Here is a 12261-nt window from a genome sequence, read left to right as displayed (position 1 = left end):
TAACATTGACTAAAATAATTGGCAAAGGAACATACATTTTTAACAATCCACTAATTATTACTTTTAAACAAATGCATACTTACGTCTGCGTATTTGCGCCCACAAATTCATGCACCGGTGGTGCAGGTCTGACCAGCGCCTCTCTAATTGGGCAATATTGCGCCTATACCCCGCTGATCGGAGGGCTCACCTCACCTCCGCATAGGCCGCCCGCTTTATGCGGTTGGAAATGGGTGGCTCTGTGGACGTAATCCGCCTGTCCAGTATGTTTACCAGGACAAGCAACTCTCTCCTGGTAAAGGCTGCGGCTCTCATGATGGCAATGGCCGATTTTACAGAAAACATGAAATATACATGGGGTACAAAAAATCTGATTGGCTAAAATATTTACACTTTCCTCAAAAAAAACACTATTGGCCAATCCTTTAATCATGTGTCCCGAAAAATAAGGTCACATTTGATTGGCTACAACACGCAGTGTGCAATTGCAAACATAAGAGTGCAAATGATCCTAACGCAAAATGCACATGCATTTATAAAGTTAACACAATTAGCAAACGTACATTCACAGCTAATAAACCTTACTTTGTTTTGAAAATTGTGTGAAAATAAAAAAACGGAGAAAACAACCACGAAATGAACAATAAAGTTTATTGACACATGATAAAAAACTCGTTTTAAAGAACAGCAAGAGTTAAACACTTAATTAGATCATTCACAACAAGCTAATAACAAGCTGATCGATAGTCCATGTAAACATGACATGTGACCATCAAAACAGCACATACAGCCGCAAACATCAGAACATAATTAGCATACAGCGACTGACAGCGCCTGACTATGATTGACTCGTTCGTTCATTCAGATCAGTCGGTAGCTAGAGGAGGTGCAGTGCTAACGAATGGGCGTCACTTTGTTTATGATCGCCCTGCCGTATGATCGGATTTTGCAGTCATTGGTCGTACGACCATGCGCCCACAACGACCGACTCTGAATGAGGTCCAGAGTGTTGCCTGTGTGGATTTCTGGATTTTGTATCAACAGTTGTTTAGCCTAAATGGAGGGCACCTACACATAATCTATACATTGATGGAAGTGCCACCCTTGTGGATTCTATATATATAAATATATATATATAAATATATATATATATATATATATATATACATATATATATATATATATATATATATTAGCTGGGATGCCTGGTGTTGCCCAGGTTGAAGAATGGACCTTGAATTCCCTCTGCAGCCTTCATTTGTCAGTGCAGACCAGAAGTCATTACCGAGCAGAAATCTCTAGAGACCAACATTGGAATTGGAGACCATGGCATATGAAACTGTGCTTGGAGAAAATTAGTAAATGTCAGTTCAGGTGCAGTGTGACAGTTGATCCTCCAATTCACTGCTCTTCTGATGGAGCTCTGTCTGCCCCTCACTGGTACATATCAGCCTGTGCTTTCCGATCAGTGCAGTTTTAGGGACTGGAAGAAATCCTGAGTGAACTTGCTTAAACCAAAATTTCAAATCGGAGACTCCACCACGGCCTACTTGGTGGACACCATGTAGACCTCATGGCCCTGACGAACTTCAAACATAGCCAAACCTATTCCTAGTTAAACTGCACCACCAGGCAAATTTTGGTGGAGCTAGGTGCAAACCTCTGGCCATACATAAAGGACAAACAGACACTCACCTTTTCTTACTTATTATATACTAGCTGGGATACGAAGCATTGTCCGGGTTGAGGACTGGATTCTAAAGTACACTTGCAGCCTTAATTTTTTTACATTATCCTCACCTATATCCTGGTTAACTATGCAAATTAGGAGTAAAGGACAGTACAGGCAGGCATATTCTCATACCGTTTGGAATGGGGTATATCAGAAGCAGACTGGCTTACAGAACAGAAATCAGTATAGATTCCAAAATCATTTGAGTTTCAGAATTCACTTCAGAACAGAGGGGATTATTCAGTTGCGGACTAATATGCAATAGAAGCTGCTAACATGTTAGTAGCTGTGATAGCTTTAATATGGTAATACAGCAGGAAGCGTCATGCCTTCTGCATGCATTACTGATCCTATCTGCATCCAAGGATACAGCATCAGATTATCTGTGTTGGCAGGCTAAGTGACCATGAGGTCACACTAGCCGACGCAGATGAGTATAAGAGGCCAGGAAATCTGCGTCAGCTAACAGAGATCCTTACCTCTCCACTCCTCCCCAATGGCGGTGACATGCCTACGTTTAGGGAAAAGGAGACTGTCGCCACCCCCCTACCCCCACCCACAAATGGCAGAAGACTGTCAAACAGTGAAAGTCTGCTGCCAGACTGCATGCAGGATCACAGACCCTTACTGCACATGCGCAGTATGGGTCAGGAGCATGTGCAGATCTTCGATAATTGGGAATCTGCATGATCCCTGCCACTGCATCTGCAGCTGATTTACCCCCTGAAATAACTCTGCAGGCCACCATTGAAGATAATGTCTAGCAGGGCTGCCATCAGGGGGGGAATGCTGGGACTGAAGTCCCATTCCCAGACAGAAGGGGGTCCACCTGCAGTAGCACTTTGTGGCTGTGATCAAATGCACAACAAATATATGAGCAAGTACTAAATAAAACATTGGAGTCCTAAAGACTCATTTAATCCTCTAGGGGGCATTACTGTGGCAGAATGTGTTTTAAGGGGCATTACAGTGTTGCATAATGCATTGTAAGGGACATTACTGCGGCATAATGTGTTATAAGGGTCATTAATGTATGGCAAAATGTCTTATATGGGGCATTACTGTGTCACAAAACCACACACCCCTTTCGTCCTCTATGTTGTATTTTTTTGGTGGGCGGGGGGGCAAATTATGGCTTTGCCCTGGGTGACAAAAATCCTAGTTTCACCCCTGCTATTGCCTGTCGTATGGCAGAGTGATAGAGAGCCATTTGCTCTTTAAACTGTCTCTGAGTCTTATCTACATACGACAGGCCACAGGGAAAAGTGAGCATGTAAAACCCATAGGTAGTTGAACAAGTAAGTGCAAAATTAATTTTGTATTTTTTGCCAGTATGAGGATGGCAAAATGTGCTGCCTGTGCATAAAGACCTACAGGTAACACACCCAAGGCAATGATAACAACCCATATTAGTGCTCAAAAAATTTGTATATTTTTCCTGACGGCTCAAAGCAGTAATGTCTAAACAAACTTTATGGTCATTGGTCACTAATATTCCTATGCCTTGAAAAGCTAGGGAGTAGTCTAGTACCTTGTAGGGTGGGCAATTCTTTATTAGTATTAACAATAGGCCACCATTGTTTTGCATATTTAACTATATGTGTACTGTTCAAGTTAAATTGGTTAACCCATGGTACACAATGTTCTTTCTTGGTATTCTGTCTGATTTTTGGAACTAAAAGGTCACTACGGGGCATATGCATCACTTTATTTTTAATAACCTCCAATTCTTGTCATTTATAACCTCTGCAGACAAACTAAATAGGATGGTGGGTCTCTTAGCGCACAATCTTCAGCAGCTTAGACACTTTACAAATGGGGTAATCCCTTTTCCCAGTATTAGAAAACACAGTGATAATAATTAAAGTGACACTAGCGCTTAAAGTATAAATAATGGTTAAAAAATGGTTTAATTGATAACATAAATATTCAACAAAATTTCCCACAAACTTTGGGAAAGCAAAAAAAATATACAAATTCAATACAATCTAAAAAACAGATTTAAAGTGCATAGAAGTAGAGCAGTGAAAATTGAAGTGCATAGTGATTCAATAAACAGTAGATGACTTGGGTGAATCTATTGTAGCAGCAATACTGGTATATCCATAAATAAAAACACTGAAATATGGGATTCCAGTTCAACGAAAAAGTATAGATATAAATGTCCTAATGGTTAGGATGTATATAGAATACCGTAGATGGTAGGTGTGTCTCTTTGGGTAAGGAGACAGGGGTTCCAGACAGCACCCTGATCCAGACACTCACAGGCTGAAAATGGATGATGTCCTGCACACTGGCACCGACGCGTTTTGAGCTAGGTAGCTCTTTATCAAGGCTGTGTGCAGGTGAAAGTCAGTTCTCCTTTTAAAGTGTATCTTGATTACATCACTGGAAGTGGTTCTCCCGTCACTTCCGGTTTGGCAATTTTTATGAAAAAACAACCGCTCAACATGTGGGACAAACCTGGTATCCTGTAATCGCTATATTAATGACATCCTGTTTTTCTGGAGAGGAACAGTCGAAGATTTAGAACTGTTTTGTGACCATATGAACAATATTTATCTGAATATTAAATTAACATTCAATATCAGCAAGGAAAGCATCAACTTTCTGGATCTGACCATCTACCAAGAAGAAAATTTACCAAAAACCAAATGTTTCCATAAACCTACGGACACGAACAGTTTTATACACAGGCACAATGAGCACCACTATAGATGGTTAGAGGGTGTTCCTAAAAGCCAGTTCCTGCGGGTCAATAGAAACTGTATTGATGGTGAAACTTGTAAAGAACAAATGGAAAAGATGGAAGAGAAGTTTTTGTCCGGAGGATATGATAGAGAGAAACTATCAGAAATAAAGGAAGAAGTGTCCAATTTGGACAGAGAAACCCTTTTTAAACCAAAGGAAATGAAAAATCAGAAAGTAATAAGGCTATTATTACACAATATGGACCACACCACTCATTTTTAGAGAATATTTTTAAAAAACATTGGCACATTTTACAGAAAGATTCAGTTTTATCTATGGTTTTACCCTCCATACCTGTTTTTATATATAAAAAGGCTGACAACCTAAAAAAACAAACTTGTCAGAAGTGCTCTTGATCAAAATAATAGTAATCCTATAAGAACCAAAGGGTTTCATCGCTGTGGACTATGCATTATGTGCAAAACAGTACCAAGAAAGAGAACAAATATACCAGCTTTACTGTTAAAGGAAAAAAATATCAAATTAATGACTTTATTATGTGCCACACTACTAATGTTGTATATTTTATTGAATGCAAATGCGGTTTATTTTATATAGGCCGCACCTCCAGAGCCCTCAAGACAAGAATGGCCGAACACACACGGAATATTAAAAAAGGCCTGGACACACATGCATTATCATGTCACTTTAAGAGAAAACATGAATGCTCTACGAATGATATTTTATGGGAATTGAGAATATAAAAAACAATTTGAGAAACAGGGACAAGGAAACACGACTGGCACAAAGAGAGATGGAATGGATTCATAGACTTAAAACTCTAATTCCTGACGGTCTCAACAAAGACTTTGAACTGAAATGGTTTCTGTAGCTAATTAAAGTGACCATCCTTCCATTTTCTGCCTTTTTTGTCCTTTTTACATTCCCCCATTTCTTCCTTGCGTCACCTATATTTTTATACATTTTTATAAATAAGAAGCTTGTTTATTTATCTCTGCTTTATATATTACTCCTTACTTCCTCTTTTTATATAAAGTTTTAATATTAATCTTTATCTCTTCTTTTTATTTTTTATGGGCAAATCTACCACAAAATGACTTACTTCCATATTACATGAAAAATGTCCATAAGAATAAAATCCTCCAAGAAAATGGCCGACAAAGCATTTCCTGTAACTAGAGGACCTAAGTGCTGAAACCGGAAGTGGACGGCTGCGCACTTCCAGTTTTCGTGGACAAGAAAACAGAGCTTGTCTATCAGATCTTCTGGGCCTCCTGCATCATATAAATGCATGTATGGGAGCATACAAACACCAGTAGAAGAGAAGGATGGAACCTTTCAAATTGTTTTTTCATCAGAATTGCCAAACCGGAAGTGACGGGAGAACCACTTTCCAGTGACATAATCAAGATACACTTTAAAAGGAGAACTGACTTTGACCTGCACACAAACTTGATAAAGAGCTACCTAGCTCGAAACGCATCGGCACCAGTGTGCAGGACATCATCAATTTTCAGCGAGTGTCTGGATCAGGGTGCTGTCCGGAACAACTGTCTCCTTACCCAAAGAGACACTCACCTACCATCTATGGTATGCTATATACATCCTTCAGGACATTTATATCTATACTTTTTTGTTGAACTGGAATCCCATGATTCAGTGTTTTTATTTATGGATATACCAGTATTGCTGCTACAATAGATTCACCCAAGTCATCTACTGTTTATTGATTTGCAATGTACTTCAATTTTCGCTTCCCTACTTATATGCACTTTAAATCTTTTTTTTAGATTGTATTGAATTTATATATTTTGTTTTGCCTTCCCAAAGTTTGTGGGAAATTTTGTTGAATATTCATGTTGTCAATTAAACCATATGTTAACCATTATTTATACTTTAAGCACTAGTATCACTTTAATTTTTATCTCTGCAGACAAACTATTCATGCATGTCTTGCAGGGCCTGTTCTACTTTGTTGTCATCTGATGTAATACGTCTTACTCTCAAGAATTGACAATAAGGTAACCCCTTAGGTGCCGCTGTGCACCCAAGGTCCTGACAGCATTAACTGGAGATTTAGTCATTAGTTACCTTCGATACTATGGGCCGGCTGGGCCCTGCTGACGTCATTGGTAGGCGTGGGTGTGCACCGGCGTTGTGTACGATACATCACAGATCATATGGTTTTGCAGAAAGATTTAGACCGATCGTGTACGATGTCACACACATCATTCGCACTTTTGCTGATGTACGATATACAATGTCCCTGGCCACTCCTCTCCTCCATGAGGAGGGGATGCATCATGTGGTTATTTGCTGCATATGATACATCTTAAACAATTTACTATAATTTGAGATACATCTAATTGTATGGTTGTTTGTACAATCATTCCTTTACTTTACACAAATTGTACAAAATGTCAAGGGAAGAATTTTCAAGGGAAATTGTATGCGAGATCGGATCTTATACAAATCGCACCATGTATGGGGGCCTTAAGAATCAAACTTCTCATTTCCTTCAGGGCAGAGGAGGGCAGTGATGGGGCTGAGAAGATAGTCCAACAAGGAAAAGAAAAAAACAAACACACACTGGACGTGCGCTGCTAAATAATAATAATAATAATGACAATATTTAATATATAAATGACATGGCCAAATGCACATATAAAATTATTAAAAGAAACAATGATGGCAATACAAATAAATGTACATACAATAAACCCCAACAATGGTCCTAAATCTGCAGATGTATCTAATAATGGCTGAGTGTCATGACACTAGGTAAATGCTATCCAATTACTGGTAGTTTAGTTCCTTGGAGGAAAAAATGTATGATAATAGGAACTCCACTTGTTGCCAAAAACTGTGACAGTAGCTATAGCATAGTAACAATGTATCCTGTGTGAAGAAATAGACACAAATGTCAATAGTGCTAATGCACAATAGCCATACGGCCTTCTGGATACCCGACAGTGAAGAAAAAAAGGTAATAAAAAATTGTCACTTAGAAAACCAGCCTCAATGTATGGGCTTATAACTCACGGTTACAAATATAGATGAGGACGTCCGAGGTAAGCTGTATGACAGCAATCGCTATAGTAGCCGGAGAGCTCTCCCCACATAGGCACGTGACCAGCGGGTCAGTTACCATGCAAGTAAATGTGTATATCACGGCAGTAAATTCCGGGCATCCCCAGAGACAATCGTGAGCAGGGACTCCACGTGGTCTAGCGCGAGCAAGTGCAAAGAGGCTTTCTGGAACAATCAAATGTCCTGGCATAGATGAACATCCTGGTCCTAGTCAGGATAACCGGAGTGTAGTGTACCGCTATGTGTAGCGTCAGGTACAGTCGGGTGTTCAGATGGTAGACACTGGTTAAAAGTCAGGAAGCCCTTTGACGCGTTTCGTCACATTCACGTAACTTTCTCAAAAAGGTGTGGCTACTGACTTGAAATGCTCCTTATATACTTCACTCAGCATCATTGCTTGTCCAGTCCTTTCTCACAGACCTGCGGCACCACACCCTTTTCTCCAGCTCCACTCCTCTGCATCTCTCCTGCTCAACTGCTTATGTTCAACAGCTAAATTCCTGTTTCATTAAACTGATAATGAAACAGGAATTTAGCTGTTGAACATAAGCAGTTGAGCAGGAGAGACACATAGCGGTACACTACACTCTGGTTATCCTGACTAGGACCAGGACGTTCATCTATGCCAGGACATTTGATTGTTCCAGAAAGCCTCTTTGCACTTGCCCGTGCTAGACCACGTGGAGTCCCTGCTCACGATTGTCTCCGGGGATGCCCGGAATTTACTGCCGTGATATACACGTCTACTTGCATGGTAACTGACCCGCTGGACATGTTCCTATGTGGGGAGAGCTCTCCGGCTACTATAGCGATTGCTGTCATACAGCTTACCTCGGACGTCCTCATCTATATTTGTAACCATGAGTTATAAGCCCATACATTGAGGCTGGTTGTCTAAGTGACCATTTTTTATTACCTTTTTTTCTTCACTGTCGGGTATCCAGAAGGCTGTATGGCTATTGTGCATTAGCACTATTGACATTTGTGTTTCTTTCTTCACACAGGATACATTGTTACTAAACTATAGCTACTGTCACAGTTTTTGGCAACAAGTGGAGTTCCTATTATCATACATTTTTTCCTCCAAGGAACTAAACTACCAGTAATTGGATAGCATTTACCTAGTGTCATGACACTCAGCCATTATTAGATACATCTGCAGATTTAGGACCATTGTTGGGGTTTATTGTATGTAAATTTATTTGTATTGCCATCATTGTTTCTTTTAATAATTTTATATGTGCATTTGGCCATGTCATTTATATATTAAATATTGTCATTATTATTATTATTTAGCAGCGCACGTCCAGTGTGTGTTTTTTGTTTGATATCTATTATTGGAACTTTCACAGTAGGTTCCATCTGGACTTGCAGCGCAGTATTATTTTACATATATGTTTTAATACTTTTTCTAGGGGAGACTAGTTAAGCGCCGTGTTTATTTTTTTTTTCGTGGTATACTATTCAACAAGGAAAAGAAGCTGGTGGGGTCATTGTCTCAAGATTCACCTACTGAGAGTAGCCAAAAGATAGGGGAGAGGAGCAGAAGGATGACAGATGTTGAAGGAGAGAAGATCATTGTCAGAGAGAGGAGGACAGTTATTAAAAGTGACAGCACAAAGGTGGGAGAAAAACAGGTCAAAGTATTAGCCACTGTGGAAGGAAAGGGATGAAAGGTCCTTAATTGCTGAAATTATTTAATGAACCTGCAAGCAGGTTCCCTTAACTTCATTCAATTTCAAAGATATTAAGTTATATCAATGTCTGAAAAATTTTGTATCCATATTTATTTTTAACTTTTTAATTTCCCATGTGCAGGTAAAATGACAGGTGAAACTCTGATAGATATTGGGACCGGTCCAACCATCTACCAGCTCCTGTCAGCATGTGAAGCCTTTAAGGAAATCACTGTCTCTGACTTTACTGATAAAAACTGAGAGGAGTTTAATTTATGGCTCATGAATCAACCTGGAGCATTTGACTGGAGCACAATTGGGAAATATGTATGTCACCTGGAAGGAGACAGGTAGAGTGCAATACACAGCATGCCCATAGGCGTGCACAGACACTTCATTTTTGTTTTCTCTGTCACCTACATATAATTAAAATTGTCTATACTATCATAGCATATTATAATCAGAAGGTGCAGGAGAACATTGGGATGGCATTAGTCAGAAAATACAATCAGACTGTGTTGCCATTACAGCACTAGGAGCTACAGAGCTTGCATACAGCATTAGTCAGCAATCATAAGTAAGTATAGCAAATATTTTATATAAAATGTATTCATTTCCTGACATTACTAGTCAAATATAATACGATAATGAAAAGATGAAATACAGGCTAAATGCAGCACACAAATAATCCATATCACTTGAGATAACCTAATATGTATTATTCCTTAACTCATCTACAGTATGAATTTCCATTACAGTGCAAATGGTAAAAGGCATATTCTAAACATAATAAAAAAACAATGTTGTGGTATGTGGTCTTGTGGACATACTGAGTGGTCTCATCTGAATGGACCTCCAGCACACCTCCTTGATAGACAAAGATTCAGAGACCCTCCCATACAAACCAGAGCTATACTCACTGGGAGCTGTGTTGCTATGCTCCCAGGGATCCATCGTCTTTCTGGGTGCTAGTCTCACCTGCAGCCAACCTTACAGCTGTGACCTCACATTACTGAGGTCATGATCTGGACCCACATTGCTCCAGGACTTCTCTGTTCCCTGATGAGTCTCTGGTAGAGGCCCTATCTCCCAGTGCAGACACCCCAGATTGACCGTGTCTCCCATCCACCATCTTTGGCTCTACTCATAACAGAAAATTACAGTTTTATGGAAATTCCACTCTGGTAGTGGCTGAAGATAACCCTCTGACTGCAATGGTGTCATGATCTGCTGGACCATGGTCATCTCTTACTGGGTCCATGTGGTCACTGTGGGCCTGTTCAGTTTTGGAAATAGAGTACAATATTGCAAGTAACTATGCATCTTGGTAAAACCATGCTGCACTGCAGGTGGGGTAGATTTTAAATGTGCACAGAGATTTACATTTGGCAGCAGTGGGTCCAAACTGAAATCTAAATTGCAGTGTAAAAATAAAGCTGTACAGTATTTGTGGGCTATAGAACATGCAAAAGCAGCCAGTAATCACCCCACATGCAAATAAAATATATGTATTTGTACCCCTTGCATTGCAACATGGTTTGTCCAGGTTCACAGTTACTTGCAATATCGTACTTTATTCCCAAAGCTGAATCAGGCCCTGTATCCTCTGTTCTCTCCTGCACAGTTCACCAGGTTACAGCTCCTTCTGGATGGGCCCAGGCAGTAGTCTCAGTGTTACATGCAATACTTCAAGGGCACCACCATTTTGGATTAACTTCCATCTCCAGCCAGCCTCTCCCTGTCACCATCTCCCTGTCACCCACTGCCTCTCCCTGACATTCTCTGTTTCTTGCCATCACCATCTGCCTCTCCCTGTCTCCATCTCTTGACACCCTCTCCCACATACTGCCTCTCCTTGTCACCCTCTACCTTTCTCTGTCACCCAGTGCTTCTCCCTGTCATCCACTGCTTCTCCCTTTCAGCCACTGCCTCCCCATCACACTTTCCCTCTGCCCATCACTTACTGCCTCTACCTGTCAGCCTCTACCTCTCACTGTCACCCACTGCCATGTGGCATACTGTGGACTTGGATGGCCCAAAAAAATATTTTTGCTACTGGTCCCACCACTCAGAAGTTTTGCCATGGGCCTGGAGGCTAATAAAATTAGCTGCCATGCCTCTGTCTTTGTAGAGAAATCACTGCAAAGCTCTCAGTCTTGATAATGTAATGAATATACTACGAGATTGCCACTAAGTTCTTTTCCACTCACTTCTCTAGTTCTACTCCAATAGACAGAATGAGCCGCAGCTTCTTGCCCAGGTAAGTATTTTTTTTAATGGCTCTCCACACTTCATCATTATTAAAGTTATGGTACATTGCATTATTGAATAAGCTAAAATGTTCAATAAATGAATAGTTTTTATTTAAAACAGAGCTACAGGAATTCCTGAGAGTTTTTTTATTGCCTGCCTCACAGTGCGGCGGAACCTGGCTCCTTCTTACCGGATCGGGTGGTGCTGTGGTTACAACCAGTCCAGTGTTCAGCTGGATTGTCGCAGATTTTAATACATTGTCCAGGATCCCGGACAAAGGGCATAGTGTCCATCCTTTTGCAGATTTCGAAAGATCTAGTGGCAAGATTCTAATCTAGCCAATAAACCATACCACTGATCATCTGACTGCTGTGCTGTGCATGCCTGTGAGCTGGGAGCGGAGCTCTCTACCTGCTCCAGCAGTTCCACTCGACGCAGATGCATAGATGCCGGCCGGTGCCATCTTGGATCTGGCTGGCTGGCACTGTGCGTGTGTTCTCCCTGAGTCCCCAGGCAGAGCCAGAAAGGCCTTGGACTACCAGCTGCCACCTTTGACCCATTGCTGCCACTTGCCCACTTTACTGACTGTGATACTAAAACTGGGTCTGGACCAGCACCTGTGGTGCTGCAGTGACCACCTATAAGGCTGATGGAGAGGATGGAGAGAGTGACCATCTGTGCCTGTGGAAAGGCCAGGCCACCATGGGCTGGCTAAGTGTGGGTGCTGGCTAGAGGCTGTGGTATGACTGTTTGTACTTGCACTGCAAAAAATGCGAGTAAGCATGTACAGTAAAGTCA

General features: G+C 40.8%; 1 pseudogene; it reads left to right on the top strand.

Moving 5' to 3' along the window:
• Positions 1-12261, top strand: part of LOC148541848 (nicotinamide N-methyltransferase-like) — a 63259-nt pseudogene that overhangs the window by 34215 nt on the left and 16783 nt on the right.

Source organism: Taudactylus pleione, unplaced genomic scaffold, assembly GCF_031769625.1.
Source record: "Taudactylus pleione unplaced genomic scaffold, aTauple2 ptg000016l, whole genome shotgun sequence".
Classification (NCBI taxonomy): Eukaryota; Metazoa; Chordata; class Amphibia; order Anura; family Myobatrachidae; genus Taudactylus; species Taudactylus pleione.
The sequence above is the reverse complement of the archived record's forward strand: the minus strand, read 5'-3'. Positions and strand labels throughout refer to the sequence as shown.